Source organism: Dasypus novemcinctus, chromosome 19 (assembly GCF_030445035.2).
Source record: "Dasypus novemcinctus isolate mDasNov1 chromosome 19, mDasNov1.1.hap2, whole genome shotgun sequence".
NCBI lineage: Eukaryota > Metazoa > Chordata > Mammalia > Cingulata > Dasypodidae > Dasypus > Dasypus novemcinctus.
In genome coordinates, this window is record NC_080691.1 from 77,331,702 (window position 1) to 77,347,572 (window position 15,871).

Sequence of the window (15,871 nt, forward strand, 5' to 3'; positions counted from 1 at the left end):
GCACTGAACTCCAGAGCCATCTGCTATGACTATAGGACCATAGGAATCTTCCATAGCCTCAGGACTACCACTACCTGTGGTTTTATCTACTTTGGCTGTCTCTGAGATCCTGCTAAGACATGCATAAATATGACCCCTCTGCTGAACTCCTGACTCATTTTGAAATCTCTTAGCCATATAATCTCATTTGTCTTTACAATTTCCCCTTTTTATTCAAGGTATTTTACTAGTTGTATCACCAGCTGGTGCTTGGTAGTAATACCTCCAAACCAAGGAGGCTCGTCCCTGGGAGTCATGTCCCATGCTGGGGGGAAGGAAATGCTTTTATATACTGAGTTGAGCTTTGAGAGTGGCCACATTTGAGCAACACGGAGGCTCTCAGGAGGTAAGTCTTAGTCACCATGAAGGTCAAGTCCTGGTTGAAATTTCAGGCACAGTATTATAAGCATAGCCATCAGTATCAAGGGCCCATTGTTGGACCATTCTTCTTCACTGGTCTTCACCCTTGCATTTGGGCAATTTTTGCTGTTCCATTGGGGAATGCAACAGAGCTCCCCATGATGAGAATTCAGCACTCCCTTAGTTGGTGTGTAAAACTTTACCAATATGTTAATACCCAATGCATATCCAAATATATCTATAAACTCTACGTGCATACCCAGGCAAACTCCCTCACATGCATCCCCCATCAATGACACTCCGCAAAACTGGTCCTCTCCTGCAATAGTTTAACCCTTTTGTGATCCAAAATTTCTTCAGATATGAAGCCTAATATTGCCATATCCAATTAATAGGAAAATGAAGTAATAATGACAGGTTTAAAGAGTAGAAATAAAGCACATAATTTTTAGGAAAAAAGTAAACTAAAATAAAAATAAGTTAGGGTATTAAAAATGAAAATATCGTAACAGTTTTTGGACGTTTTGGCTTTCATCACTCTAATAGATGTTGCACAGAATGTACAGTGCTAAGGCAATTTCTTCCATTTCTTCCTCAGTATCTACATCCTTTTTCTATGTCCTCAAAAAAGTTTTAGGTGATATTAAAGTTACATATGTAATATAGGGGACTCCCATACACCAAACATCAAACCCTTTTCCCCCTCCCAAGCAGTGATCTTTTTCAATTTGGATATTACATTTGTTACAACGGATGTACAGATATTGAAATACAGCTACTAATCATAGTTCCATTATGGTTTACATTTCATTCACATTTTAGAATGTAGACTTTAATAAATTTTTGGTTACATTATGATTTACATTATGGTTTACAGTTTAGACTATACATTTTTATAAATTTTGATGAAATTTAACATGACCTGCATCTATCATTGCATGATCATATAGAGCACTTCCATTGCCCTTCATTTACCCCACTTCCATCTATTCTATTCTTCTCTCCCCCAATTCTCAGAGCTCACAGTGACGAACAATCTTCACTGTTTGAAGGACAAGGTTCATAGATACCTGTAACAATGTTGATACATTAGTCTATCCTCCCCCAATGGGGGCCACCCTTGCTCTTGAGAGACATCCTCAGCTCTGTTTAAGAACACCAGGCCTCCCCAGGATGTATGTATTACACAGTCCTGCTCATTGTATGGGTCTCCACTCACTGATATAACATATTATGAGAAGATGAGCACTCACACATTCCCTAGAACACTGACACAGTTGCACGCTGTGCCATATGACCCCAGTCAAACACCTTAAAGCAGTAACCATTCCTTATCATATTTTCTAAAGAGTTTTCTCAACATTATAGTTTCAACCACATAACTGAAAATCTCCCATGATCATCTGCTCCCCAACCCTCTCCCCAATTCTATGGACTATCCTACCCATCCTCCCAAAGCTAGTCCCCCCAAGCTTGCAAAGTCCAACCCAATAGTATCCCTTTGCTCCTGTCTTATCCCTTCCATGCACAACAGTTTATCATAGATTTTTCCATATAGGCATTGGCTCACAAACTTCCTCTCCTCTCCCTGTTTCCTGTAACCCTGTATTTCGGTCTCTTGCTCTCTGAGACAGCTTGATTTGCTTAATTCATATCAGAGAGGTCATGTAGTATTTCTCCTTAAATGCCTGGCTTGCTTCACTCAACATAAGATCCGCAATATTCATCCAGGTTAACCCATATGTTAGTTCTATATTCAGAACTTCTGTATTCAACTTACAGCTGAGTAGTATTCCAATGTATGTACATACCACATTTTGATTATTCATTCCTCTGTTGATGGGCATTTGGGTTGATTCCAACTTTTGGCAAGAGTGAATAATCCTGCTATGAACATTGGTGTGTATATATTGTTTCATGTCCTTAACTTTCATTTCTTAAGTGTATATGCCTAGCAGTGGTATTGGTGGGTCATATGGCAAATCTATAGCTATATATATTTTTTCTAACATGCTAGGCAAATTTTATTATTGTATGATGTACAATTAGACATTGATATTAAATATTAATAAAGACTTCTGTTCTTTAGAGCTAGACATCAAAGTAAGGATTGTATAGCTATTTTTTGAGGAACCGCCAAACTATTCTCAAGGACTGGATCCTTCTACATTCCCACCAGCAGGGGGTGAGTATTCCCTTTCCTCTGCATTCTCTCCCACAGTTGTAGTCCTCTGTTTTTTGTTTTTTTAAAAATAATCACCAGTCTAATGGATTAAAACGGCATCTCACTGTAGTTTTTATTTCATTTCCCTAATATATAGTGATGTTGGGCATTTTTTCATGAACTTTTTTAGCCATTTGTATTTCTTCTTTGTAGAAACATTTGTTGAAATCTCTTGCCGATTTTTAAAATGGGTTGTTTACCTTTTTATTTTTGAGATATAAGATTCCTTTAAAAATGTTGGATATTAGGCTCCTATCAGATATATGGCTACTAAATATTTTCTCCCATTGTGTAAGCTGTCTTTTCACTTTCTTGATAAACTCTTGTGTGGTGCAAAAGTTTTAATTTTGAAGAGGTCATATTTATCTATTTTTTTCTTTCACTGATCATGCTTTAGATGTGAATTTTATGAAACCATGCTTTAGATGTGAATTTTATGAAATGCTTCCCTACATTTCTTCCAAGGTCTTTATGGTTTGGCACTTATATTTAAGTCTTTGATCCATCTTGATTTGATTTTTGGATAAGGTGTGACATGGCATTCCTGTCTCATTCTTTTGCATATGGATATTCTATTTTCCAAGCATCATTTGTTGGAGAGGGCTTTTTCTACCTGTTTAATGGGCATGGTGACCTTGTCCAATATCAGATGACTGTATATGTGAGGATCTCTATCAGAACTCTCAATTCAGTTCCATTGATTAGTGTGCCTATCCTTGTGCCAATACCATGGTGTTTTGACCAGTATAGCTTTGTAATATGTTTTAAAGTCAGGTGCTGCGATTCCTCCATTTTCATTTGTCTTTTTCAAGGTGTCTTTTGCTATTAGGGGCCTCATTTCCTTCCAAATAATTTTCATAGTTAGTTTAATCAGCTCATTAAAAAGTGCTGTGTTGATATTTATTGGGGCTGCAATACATCTGAAGACCTGTTTGAGTAGGATAAACATTTTAATTATATTAATCTTCCTATCCAAGAACAGGGAATATTCTACCATTTATTTGAGTCGTCTTTGATTTCCTTTAACAGTGTTGTGCAGTTTTCTGTGTATAAGTCTTAACATCTTCAGTTAAGTTGAAATATGAAGTTAAATTTTTTAGTTTAAAAATTAAAAAGATATTTACTTCTTAAATTTTCATATCTACTCTATCGTGTTCAGAAAGTATCATTCTATTTCCATCCTTTGCATAGTTTTCTTCAGGAAAGACTGCTGTTTTTTGACAAATGCTTTTTTGGCAACTATAGATATGATCATGTGATTTTCTTTATTTTGATCTGTTTATTTTGTGTATTACATCAATTGATTTTCTTATGTTGTACCATCCTTGCATATCATGGATTAAACCCATTTGATAATTTTGTATAACTCACTTGATGTGTTGTTTAAAATGATTGGCAAGTATTTTGCAGATGATCTTTGCATATAGGTTCATTTGAGAGATTGGTCTATCATTTTTCTTTCTTGTGTTGTCTTTGTTTTGCTTTGGTATTAGGGTAACATTGCCATCATAGAATAAGTTAGGCAATGTTCCTTTTGTTTCAATTTTTTAAAAGAGTTTAAGCAAGATAGGTGTTAGTTCTTCCCAAAATATTTGGTAAAACTCTGCTGTGAAGCCATCTGGCCCAGGGATCTTCTTAGTTTGGAGGTTTTTAATGACTGATTCTATCTCTTTACTTGTGATTGGTTTGTTGAGTTCATCAATATCTTCTTTTGCCAATGTAGGCTGCTGACGTGTTTCTAGGCATTTGTCCATTTCCTCTAAATTTTCCTTCTTGTTGGCATATAGTTTTTCAAAGTATCCTCTTATGATACTTTATGTTTGTGGGGTCAGTGGTGATATCCCCTTTCTCATTTCTTATTTTGTGTATTTGCATCTTCTCTCTTTTTTTCTTTGTTAGTCTAGCTAAGGTTTTGCCAGTTTTATCATTCTTAATGAATAAGCTCTTTTTAAATTTTTTTCTCATGATTTCTTATTTCCTATTTCACTTAGTTCTTCTCTGATCTTTATTATTTATTTCTTTCTTCTTCCTTTGAGATGAGCTTGTTGCTTTTTTTACTAACTCTTCCAAGTGTGCAGTTAGGTCTTTGATTTTAGCTCATTCTTGTTTTTTGATATATGAATTTATGGCTATGAATTTTCCTCTCAGTACAGGCTTTCCTGCATCCCATAAGTTTTGATGTGTTGTCATTTTCATTAGTTTCAAGGCAGTTACTGATTTCTTTTTAGATTTCCTCCTTGACCCACTGTTTGTGTAATAACATTTGCTTAACTTCAATATATGTGTGCCTAATCTGGTTCTCTGGACCTTGCAGATTTCCATCTTCTTTCCACTGTGGCCAGAGAGATTATTTTCTATGATTTCAATCTTTCTGAATTCAATGAGACTTTCTCTATGGCTTTGCATGTGGACTATCTTGGAGAATGATCCATGTGCTCTTGAGAATTATCTATACCTTGCTGTATTTGGGTGTAGTGTTCTGTATATGTTTATTAGGTGCAGATTTTCTAATATATTATTCAGTCTTTGTTTCTTTTGATTGTCTGTGAGTTGTTCTGTCTAATGGTGATAATGGTGTATTAAATTTCCACAGCTATAATTGTAGAGGCATTTATTCTTCCAGTGTTTGCTTTACGTATTTTGAGGCACACTTATTAGATGCATAAATGTTAATGCTTGTTCTTTCTTCCCAAAAGATTATCCCATTTATTCATATGTATTGTCCATCTTTGTCTCTCACAATAGTTTTGCATTTAAAGTCTATTTTGTCCAATATTAGTATAGATATTCCCACCAATTTTGGTTATTGTTTTCTTGTAAGATTGTTTTCCAGCCATTCACTTTCAACCCCCTTGAATCCCTGGGTCTAAGGTGGGTTTCTTGTAGACAGCATATGGATGGGTCATATTTCCTTATCCCTTCTGCCAATCTGTGTCTCTTGATTGCTGAGTTTATTCCATTAACATTCAGCATTACTACTCTCAAGGAATTACTTACATTGTCCATATTTTCTTTAGATTTCTGTGTGTCATATGTTGCTCTTATTTCTCTTTTTGTCTTTCTGGTTGTTTTTATAATCTCCTCCAACTCTGTGTCTCCTGTTTTTTTCTTTCAACCTGAAGAACTCCCTTTAGTATTTCTTGAAGTGCAGGCTTCCTATTGGCATACTCACTTAGTTTCTGTTCATGTGTGAATATTTTGAACTCTCCATCATTTTTGGATGCCAGCTTTGCTGAACCAAGTATTCTGTCTTCCACAACACTAATTCTTTCTTCTGCCTTTTCAATTTTGGTGTTATTTCCTGAGAGTGTATTTTTGATTTCTTGGATTTTGCCATTCATCACCTTTATATCCATTTTCTTTTTGGGTCTGTTTACGCTTTCTTCAGTGTGCTCTCCAAGTATTTTCTTAATATCTTTAATCTCTTCCTTCACTTCATTAAGTTGGCCCATCATATTTGTTTGGACAGCTTTCATTATTTTTTTGATATTCTGCTCCTCTTTCTGGTTTTTAGTTTGTTCATAGGAGTGGGCCATGTCTTCCTGATTGTTGGTATGGTTTGTAATTTTTTTTTTTTTTTTTTGCTGTCTAATCAGTACAAGAAATATGTGTAGGAAACCCTGGAGAAGATAGTAGGCTTTGACTATGGTTTAGACCCTAAACTGAATATTATAACAACTAAGTTCTGAATGAAACCACTTACAAAGGCAATTCTTGTGAAAGCTGACAAATGTGTTTAATTTCCTCTTATATTGTTAGATCCTGGCATTCAAGGACATTTATTACACAACACTAGATGGGATATAAGGTTAAGGAACAGACAGAGCAGAGTGTAAATTCGATCAATAACACATGAAAATATCAAAATGCCCAGTATACTGGCTTGGAGATGTGTACTCAGAAAACATGTTCCATATATTAATCTTTTACTGTGGGTGTGAATCTATTGTACATAGGACAATCTTTGGATGTCATTTTTAGTTAAGGTCTTGCCAGCAAAATTGTCCTTAATTGAGATTACTAGAGTCCTGATAAGCAGAATTAAATTGATATATACAGGAGAAAAAATAATGGGAAGCAAGTAGGTAAAAGTCAATAGAACCTGGAAGAGAAAGGAGAAGGATTACTGGCAGGTTTTCAACATTTTGAATATGAAGAGCAATAATGTATTCATGAATCATGTAGGGCTGAGACAAATGGGTTCCAGTCTTTTTTGTTTGTTTGTTGTTTAATTATTTTTTAATACATAGATCACACAAAATGTTACATGAAAAATGTGAGGTTCCCATATACCCCCACTCCCCATCCCTCACTCCTCCCACACCAACAACCTCTTTTGTCAGTGTAGCATTTGATGAAAACATTTTGGAACACTGCTACACAGCATGGATTATAGTTTACATTTTAGTTTTCACTCTTTCCCATTCCATTCAGGGGATTATGGCAGGATGTATAATGTCCTGCATCTGTCCCTGCAATATCATTCAGGACAATTCCAAGCCTCATAAGTAACTCCAACAGGATTCTGGGTGGTGTAACAATTGTCATGTTCAGAGATGTAACATAGCCCTTATCCTGGGTAAGATCTACATAGGCTGTGAGTTTCTTGTTGAAGTCATGAGCAATGTTTGCAAGATCAGAAACTATGCACTTGGTGATAGGTGCACTGATGAGTTCAACCTTATCTTCCTCAAGGAACTTAATATTTTCTCAATTGCTGACTGCAGTGAGCACTGTTGGCATATTCAGGAGGCTTATTAGGATGACATCATCTTTGATGTACTTTAATCCACAGTAGTACGTGTCATCTGGTTGAAGTGCAAATATCTGTCCAGGTGTGGCATTTTAAGATTATTTATAATCCCAGAAAGAGAGATTATGCTTATGAACTAATCTATTCTTCTGTGTGATGCCATTTGATTATATTGGATTCAGTTGGGGAGGCCATGATTAAATTACTTGTTTAGATAATGTCTTTGGTTTGACCACATTAGTAAGGTGCGATGCAAGTTGAGTTCCTGCCCCCTTGGTGGGCTGATATAAATGAACACTCACTCAAGAAGAAACTCAGGAAGAGTTCTGCCATTTTTGATCCTGGGACCCTGAGAAGGGAGATGAGCCATTCACCTTGGGAAGAAAGTTGAGACTGATATAGGAAGTCCTGAGAGACAAGCCCTATGCTAGCCTACAGCTGAGGTCATGAAGAAGCTGGGCTCATGGAGCTTCAAGAGGAAGTGGAAGCCCAGGAAAGAGAGACCAGGCAGAGATCAGTGACCATCTTGCTTCAACATGTGGCAACTGACTTTGGTGAGAAACAAACTTGAGTAACAATCTTTAGGGCCTTGTAACTGTAAGCTTTTACCCCAAATAAATATCACTTTTAAAAGGTAACAGATTTCTGGTACTCTGCATCAGTACTCCTTAGGCAGACTAATACAATAGGTATGCTCCTCCAGAATGACATCTGCAAGCATGAATTCTAGTCCAAAGCATCTGCACCAACCAAGGCTCTTGTTTGACCAACTGGTACCACTTCTTCAGGCCCTTGCAGTCTATGGTGACAGCACTGGGAGGATGATGAGCACCTCCTTGTTATACTTGGTCTTGTCCTTCTTGGCCTACATCTTGGCAAGAGCCAAGTTGAATTTCACATTCAGCATGGTACTCTTTGGGGTGCTTGGAGTGGTTGGAGCAGTAGTGGGCTCTAAGGTGCAACTTTCTCAGCTGGGTTCAGCTCCACACCACTTGGCAGGAGTGGAGGTGGTGAATTCTTTGCCAATGATTAATTGAGTTGCTTGTTTTTATAACATTGTAAAATTCTTTATGTATTCTGGATATTAACTCATCTGTTATAGGGTTTGCCACTATTTTCTCCCATTCTGTAGATTGTTTTATCAGTTTCTTTATGATTCCCTTTGATTTACAATTTTAAAATTATTTTTAAAAATATTTCTTTAGAGATATTTAGATTATACAAATGTCATGTAAAAAATATAAATTTTCATATGCCCCACCCCCACACCTCCCACATTTTCACACATTAGCAACCTCTTTCATTAGTGAGGTGCATTCATTGCAATTGATAAACACATTTTGGAGCATTGCCACTAATCATGGATTAATGTTTACACTGTTTAGACTCTCTCCCACACAATTCTGTAGTTTATGAAAAGATTTATAATAACCTCTAACTGTCATTGCAATGTCATTCAGGGCAGTTCCTAAGTCCCCAAAATGCCCCAACATTACACATGATTTTCCCTCTCCATGCCCTCAGAAACTCCAGTAGACACTTTCTCCACATCAGTGATATAATTTCTTCCATTGCTAGAATCACAATAAGTCTATAAGTAGAATATCAGTAAGTCTACTTTAGTCCATAGCTCATTCCCTAATCCTGAGGATTCTGGGATGGAGATGTCCATTCCACCTCTAATTGAGTGGGGGCTGTTTTCCAATAAGATCTGTGGATGGGACTCTCTTGCTTGCAGCTGTAGACACTCTCTTTCACTTCGTATAGTAGTTATCTATAAGCACCTCCATGTTATTTGTCCTGGATGAGGCCAATGAACATGGAGGGTAGGTATTGCAACTCTGATGAGATTCAGGGCCCAGATGTCACATGGACAGCTAAAGATTTAAGTCCTTGAACATACACCTACCAAATTCAGTACTAGTTACAGATTCAAATGGAAGGACAATAGAGCCATGCATAGGGAAACCACAACTGAGTCCAACTCTGTCACTCTGGGGAGCATATATTCAAAAGTAGAGCCCACTGACAAGGTACCAATCTCCTGAGCTATGTTCCCTGACTATAGTGTCTGGAATTCTCCAGAGCCCTCAGGGGCCCTGCTATTTGGGTTAGTATATACTTTGGCAGTCAAAGAAATCTTGATGAGATGTGCATAAATTTAACCTCTGTTAATTTAGCTAAGGGTTTATCAACTTTATTAATCTTTTTGAAGAACCACTTTTAAGTTTTGTTTATTTTTTCTAGTGCTTTTTAAATTTTCAATTTCAATTAGTTCTGCTCTAATCTTTCTTTTGTTTTTTTTCCTACTCTCTTTGGGGTTAGATATTTGTTGTTTTTCTAATTCCTCTGGGTGTGCAGTTAGATCTTTGATTTTAGCTCTTTCTTCTTTTTAATATAGGCCTTTATGGCTACTAATTTCATTCTAAGTACTGCTTTTGCAGCATCCCATAGGCTTTGATATTTTGTGTTGTCATTTTCATTTGTTTCAAGGTAGTTACTAAGTTCTTTTGAGATTTCCTTCTTTACCCATTGTTTGTCTAAGAGTGTGTTGTTTAAATTCTATATCTTTGTTTCTAATCTACTTGTCTACCCCTTAATGATTTCGGTTTCATTCCATTGTGGTCAGAGAACTTACTTTTTATAATTTTGATCTTTCTGAATACATTGAGAATTGTTCTGTGGCTTAGCTTGTGGTCTATCCTGGGGAATGATCCATGTGCACTCGAGAAGAATGTATATACCACTCTATTTGGGTGTAATGTTCTGTAGATGTCTGTTAGGTCCAGAACCTCTAATGCATTATACGAAGTCTTTATTTCTTTATTGATTCTCTGTTGTGATGTTCTGTCTAGTGATGATAATGGTTTATTAAAGTATTAATGGTATATTAAAGTAATAATTTTTATGATGGCAAATTTATCTATTGTTTCCTCTTATACTTGTGCCTTGGGTGTCATACCTAAAAATCCATTGTGGCATACCAGCTCATCAAGATTTGCCCCTATGGTACCTTTTAATTGTTTTAAAGTTTCAGTTCAAATTTATGTCCTTGATCCATTTTGAGTTGATTTTTGTATACAGTGTGAGTTTGAGGTTTAACTTCATTCTTTTTCAGGTGGATATTTTATTGTCCCAGTACCATATGTTCAAGAGACAATTCTTATACTCATTGCATGTACTTAGTTAGCTTATGAAAAACCAATTGGCTGCATATGGGTAGGTCTAATTCTGAACTTTCTCTTTTATTCCATTAGACTATTGGTCTTTATTAATGCCACTACCACACTATTTGGAAAACTGTTGCTTTGCAGTAAATTTTGAAAGTTGGAAGTGTGGGATCTCCAACTTTGTTCTTCATTGGCAATATTAATTTGGATATTTTAGAACAGTTAAACTTCCAAATTAATTTTAAAATCAGTATTTCCATTAATGTTAAAAATGCTGCTGGAATTTTAATAAGAATTGCATTTAATCTACAATTGCTTTGTATAACACTGAAACCTTAAAAATATTAACTCTTTCAGTACATAATATAGGATTTCTGGTCATTTATTTATAACTTCTTTAATTTCAGTGTTTTGTAGTTTTCAGTGTTCAAGCTTTTTTATGTCATTAAGTTTATTCCTAGGTATGTAATTCTTTTAGATGCTTTGTATATCTATTTACTTTCTTTAATATTTATTTGGATTGTTAATTGTTGTTTATATAGTATCATTTTTTATTAAATTCTTTTGAAAAGATACATGGATCACTAAAAAATGTTACATTAAAGTATATAAGAAGTTCCCACATACCCTACACCCCATGCCCTCTCTCCTCCCACATCAACCACCTTTTTCATCATTGTGGCACATTCATTGAATTTGCTGAATACATTTTGGAACACTGCTGCATTGCATGGATTATAGTTTACACTCTCCCCTAGTGTATTCAGTAAATTATGGCAGGGTATGTAATGTCCAGCATCGGTCCTTGCAATATCATTTAGGACAACTACAGGGCCCAAAAATGCCCCCATATCTCATCTCTTCTGCCTTCTATCTGCCCTCTGCAACCACCATGGCCACTTTCTCCAGACCACTGCTACAGTTTAATCCATTACTAATCACAATAATTCTATAATAAAATAGCAGTAAGTACACTCTAATCTATATTTTATTCTTCCATTCTGTGAACTCTGGGTTGGTGATGTTCACTTCCCTCTGTATCAAGAGGGGGCTTAGATCACATGTGGTTGATGGATATGATTCTCCTGCTTGGAGTTGTTGGCACTCTCAGTTCCCTCGTGTGGTGGTTGATAATCTTCACTTCCCCATAGCTGACCTGTGTAAGTCCAACAAACCAGAGAGTAGAAACTGCAACTCTCCTCAGGCTCAGGGCCCAGTTAGTATATGGCCAGTCCAGAGATTCAAGTCTTCTGGGTATACACCAACCCAGCACCAACCACAGGTTCAGTAAAAGTGACAGAAGAGGCATATGTAGAAACATCACATCCGAGTCCATCTCTATCACACTCAGAATCACGAATTCCAAAGGCCGACTGACAAGGCTCAGAACTCCAAAGTCACTGCCTTGACTGTAGAACTTGTGTATCTCTGTAGCCCTCAGGAGCATTGGTACCTTGGGTTCTATCTACTTTAGCTGTCTCTGGAATCCTGCTGAAGTGTGCATAAGTGCAAAAAAGATATCCTACTGACTCTTTTTTGAAGACTTTTAGTCATATACACTCATTTTTCTTTACCTTTTCCCCCTTTATTCAAGGTTGTTTTCTAGTTGCATCACCAGTTAGTGATCGGTAGCAATCCCTTGGTACCAGGGAGGCTCATCCCCAGAAGAGATGTCCCTTGGTGGGGGAAATGGTAATGCATTTACTTGTTGAGTTTGACCAAGAGAGTGGCCACATTTGAGCGACATGAAGGTTCTCAGGTTGTATCTATTAAGCATCCTTCAGCTCTAGGTCTAATTCAAATTTCAGGAACACAGGCCCATAAGCATAGTCATCAGTAGCAAAGGTTCATCACTGCAGCATCTTTCTTCACTTGTCTTTGTCCTTGCACTTGGGGGATTGTTGCTATTCTATTGGGAAATATGGCAGAGCTCCCTTGGCTAGGAACTCAGCACTCCCTCAATTGTTTGTAACTGTAACTACATGAAAATACCCAACATATATCCAATAAATTTTAGGTACCCTATATACATGCCCTGGAGAACTCCCTCCCAATCATGTGTCCCCCATCAATAACACCCCACACCAGAGTTCCTCCCCTGCCATAGTTGAAACCCTCTGTGATTCAAAACTTCTTCAAAAATAAAACTTAAAATATTGCCAAATTCAATTAATAGGAAAATTAAATAGTAGTGATTGGTTTAAAGGTTAGAAATAGAATGCATACTAATTTAGAAAAACTAAAATGAAGTCAAAATAAATTGGGGCATTAAAAAATGAAAAATATCATAAAACTTTGTTTTTTACATTTTGACTTTCATCATGGTAATAGGTGTTGTATGTGCAGTGGCAAGGCAATTTCTTTCATTGCTTACTCAGTAACTAAATCCTTTTTATTTTCCAATTTCTAATATTGTCTTCAAAAATGTTTTAGATCACAGTAAAGTCACATATACAATATAGGGGTTTCCCATATATCGAACATCAAACCCTCTTCCCCCTTCCCCAGCAATGATCATTTACATGTTCATGTTATAATTGCTGCAACTGCAGCTGATGTACAGATATTGAAACATAGATATCAAACATGGTTCCATTTTGGTTTCCAATATGGTTTATGTTTTAGACTGTAAATTTTCTAAATTATTAGGTATCTTATATTTTACATCAAGGTTTATATTTTAGCCTGTATACCACTTTTATACATTTTTCGTGTAATTTAACATGTCCTATACCCATTATTGCTCAGTCCTTTGGAACATGTCCATTGCCCCCAGTTTCCCTGCTTCCATCTATTCTTTCTCTCTCTCTGCTCCCCTCAGGCCCCACAGTGACAACCAATCTTCACTGCTTGAAGGACCAGATTCACAGATACTTGCAACAATGCTGAGGGCTTGACGTACTAGACTGTCCTCCACCATAGGGAGCCACCAATTCTCTCAGAAACTATTCCCTCTATTTCAGAACATCAGGTCTCACCAGAATGTGGGTGCACCTTCCCACTCATTATATGGTACTCCACCCAATGATATAACACACTATGGCAAGATAAACACTCACAAAGTCCCTAGAAATCTTCCCCTGTGCAAGATGCCTCCTTTAAGCACCTTAAACAGGTAATCCTTTCTTTTTATATTTGCTATGAAGTTTTCTCAGCATTATAGTTTCAACCACATACTTGACAATCTCCCATGTTCAACAGTTCCCCAGCCCTTCCCCTAGTTCCTTGGGTCATTTGACCCATCCTCCCAAACCTAGCCTTCCTCCAGCCTGAAAAGCCCCACCCAATAGTATCCCTATGCCCCTGTCTTAAGCCTTCTGTGTACATACACTTACCTCCACTTTATCAGAGATTTCACCCATGTAGGCATCAGCTCTCGACCTTCCTCTCAAACCAATTTCCTATAAGCCTATCATCCAGTCTCTGGCTCTCTGAGACAACTTGGTTTGCTTATTGCATATCAGAGAGGTCATGTAGTATTTGTCCTTTAATGCCTTGCTTGTTTTACTTAACATAAGTTCCTCAAAATTCATCCATGTTATCCTATGTGTTTGTGGTACCTTCCTTCTTACAGCTGAGTAGTATTCTAGTGCATGTATATACCACTTTTGTTTACCCATCCATCTATTGTTGGGCATTTGAGTTGATTCTAACTTTTGGCAATAGTGAATAATGTCACTATGAACATTGGTATGCATATGTTTGTGTCCTTGTTTTCAGTTCTTCTGGGTATATACCCAGCAGTGGGATTGCTAGGTCATATGGCAAATCTATAGCTAGTTTTTTGAGAAACCACCAAACTATCCCTCAAAATGGCTGGATCCTTTTGCATTCCTGCCCACAGTGGATGGGTATTTCCATTCCTCCACATCCTTTCCAGCACTTGTAGTCTTCTGATTTTTGGATAGCTGCCAGTCTTATGGGAGTAAGATAGTATCTCATTGTAGCTTTTATTTGTATTTCCCTAATAGCTAGTGATTTGAGAATTTTTTCATGTGCTTTTTAGCCATTTCTATTTCTTGTTTGGAGAAGTATCTGTTCAAATCTCTTGTCCGTTTTTTAAATGGGTTATTTGTCTTTATTTTTGAGATAAAGGAGTTCTTTATATATACAGGATATTAGTCTCCTCTCAGATACATGGTTACCAAATATTTTCTCCCATTAGGTGGGCTGTCTTTTCACTTTCTTGACAAACTTCTTTAAGGTGCAAAAGGCTTAAATTTTGAGGAGATTCCATTTATCTATTTGTTCTTTTGCTGATCATGCTTTGGGTGTGAAGTTCATGAAGCCATTTCCTATTACAAGATCCTGTAGATGCTTCCCTACATTGTTTTCCAAGGTATTTATGGTCTTGGCTCTTATATTTCAGTCTTTGATCCATCTTGAGTTGATTTTTGTAAAAGGTGTGAGAAGGTAATCTTCTTTCATTCTTTTTTGCATGGTTATCATGCTCTCCAATAACCATTTTTTAAAGAGGTTTTTCTCTCCCAGTTGAGTGGGCTTTGTGATTGTAGCAGTTTTATATGGTTATGAAATCCAAAAATAGATATTTAGTTATGTTTGTAATCTGATCTGTAACCTGGGCATGATTGAGTTGTGATTAGGGCGTTGAGTCTTTACCCCTTGGTGGGTGGGGACTCAGGGATAAAAGGCATGGCAAAGAACAGAGTTGAGAGTTTTTCTGATGTTGGAGTTTTGATGTTGGAGTTTGATGCTGAAGACTTAAGCCGGAGCCCCTAGAAGTCAGCACACAGAGGAAAGAGAAGCCAGCCTAAGAAAGAAAGGAAAATTAAACCCAGAGAAATCAAGCCCTAGGAACATAGGAACCCAGGAAGCCTGAACCCTCACAGATGTCAGCAGCCATATTGCCCCAAATAGACTTTGGTGAGGAAAGTATCTTATGCTTTATGGGCTGCTATCTGTAAGCTCTGACCCAAAATCAATGCCCTTCATAAAAACCAACCAATTTCTGGTATTTTGCATCAACATTCCTTTGACTGACTAATACAGAGGCCTTGTCAAATATCAGATGACTGTATATATGAGGATCTATATCAGAACTCTCAGTTTGGTTCCATTGGTCAGTGTGACTATCCTTGTGCTAATACCATGCCGTTTTCACTACTATAGTTTTGTAGTATGTTTTCAAGTCAGGTAGTGTTATTTCTCCAATTTCATTTTTCTTTTTGAATATGTCTTTGATAATTCATGGCCTCTTTCCTTTCCAAATAAATTTCATAGTTAGTTTTTCTAGTTCACTAAAAAATGTTGTGTTGATTTTTATTGGGATTGAACTGAATCTGTAGATCAGTTTGTGTTGGATAG

The 15,871-nt window shown here is 36.8% G+C and overlaps 1 pseudogene; it reads right to left on the bottom strand.

The window, feature by feature from the left end:
- Positions 1–7,027: 7,027 nt before the first annotated feature.
- LOC131272982 (integral membrane protein 2B pseudogene) lies at positions 7,028–8,283 on the bottom strand (annotated as a pseudogene).
- Between the last annotated feature and the right edge of the window lie 7,588 nt (positions 8,284–15,871).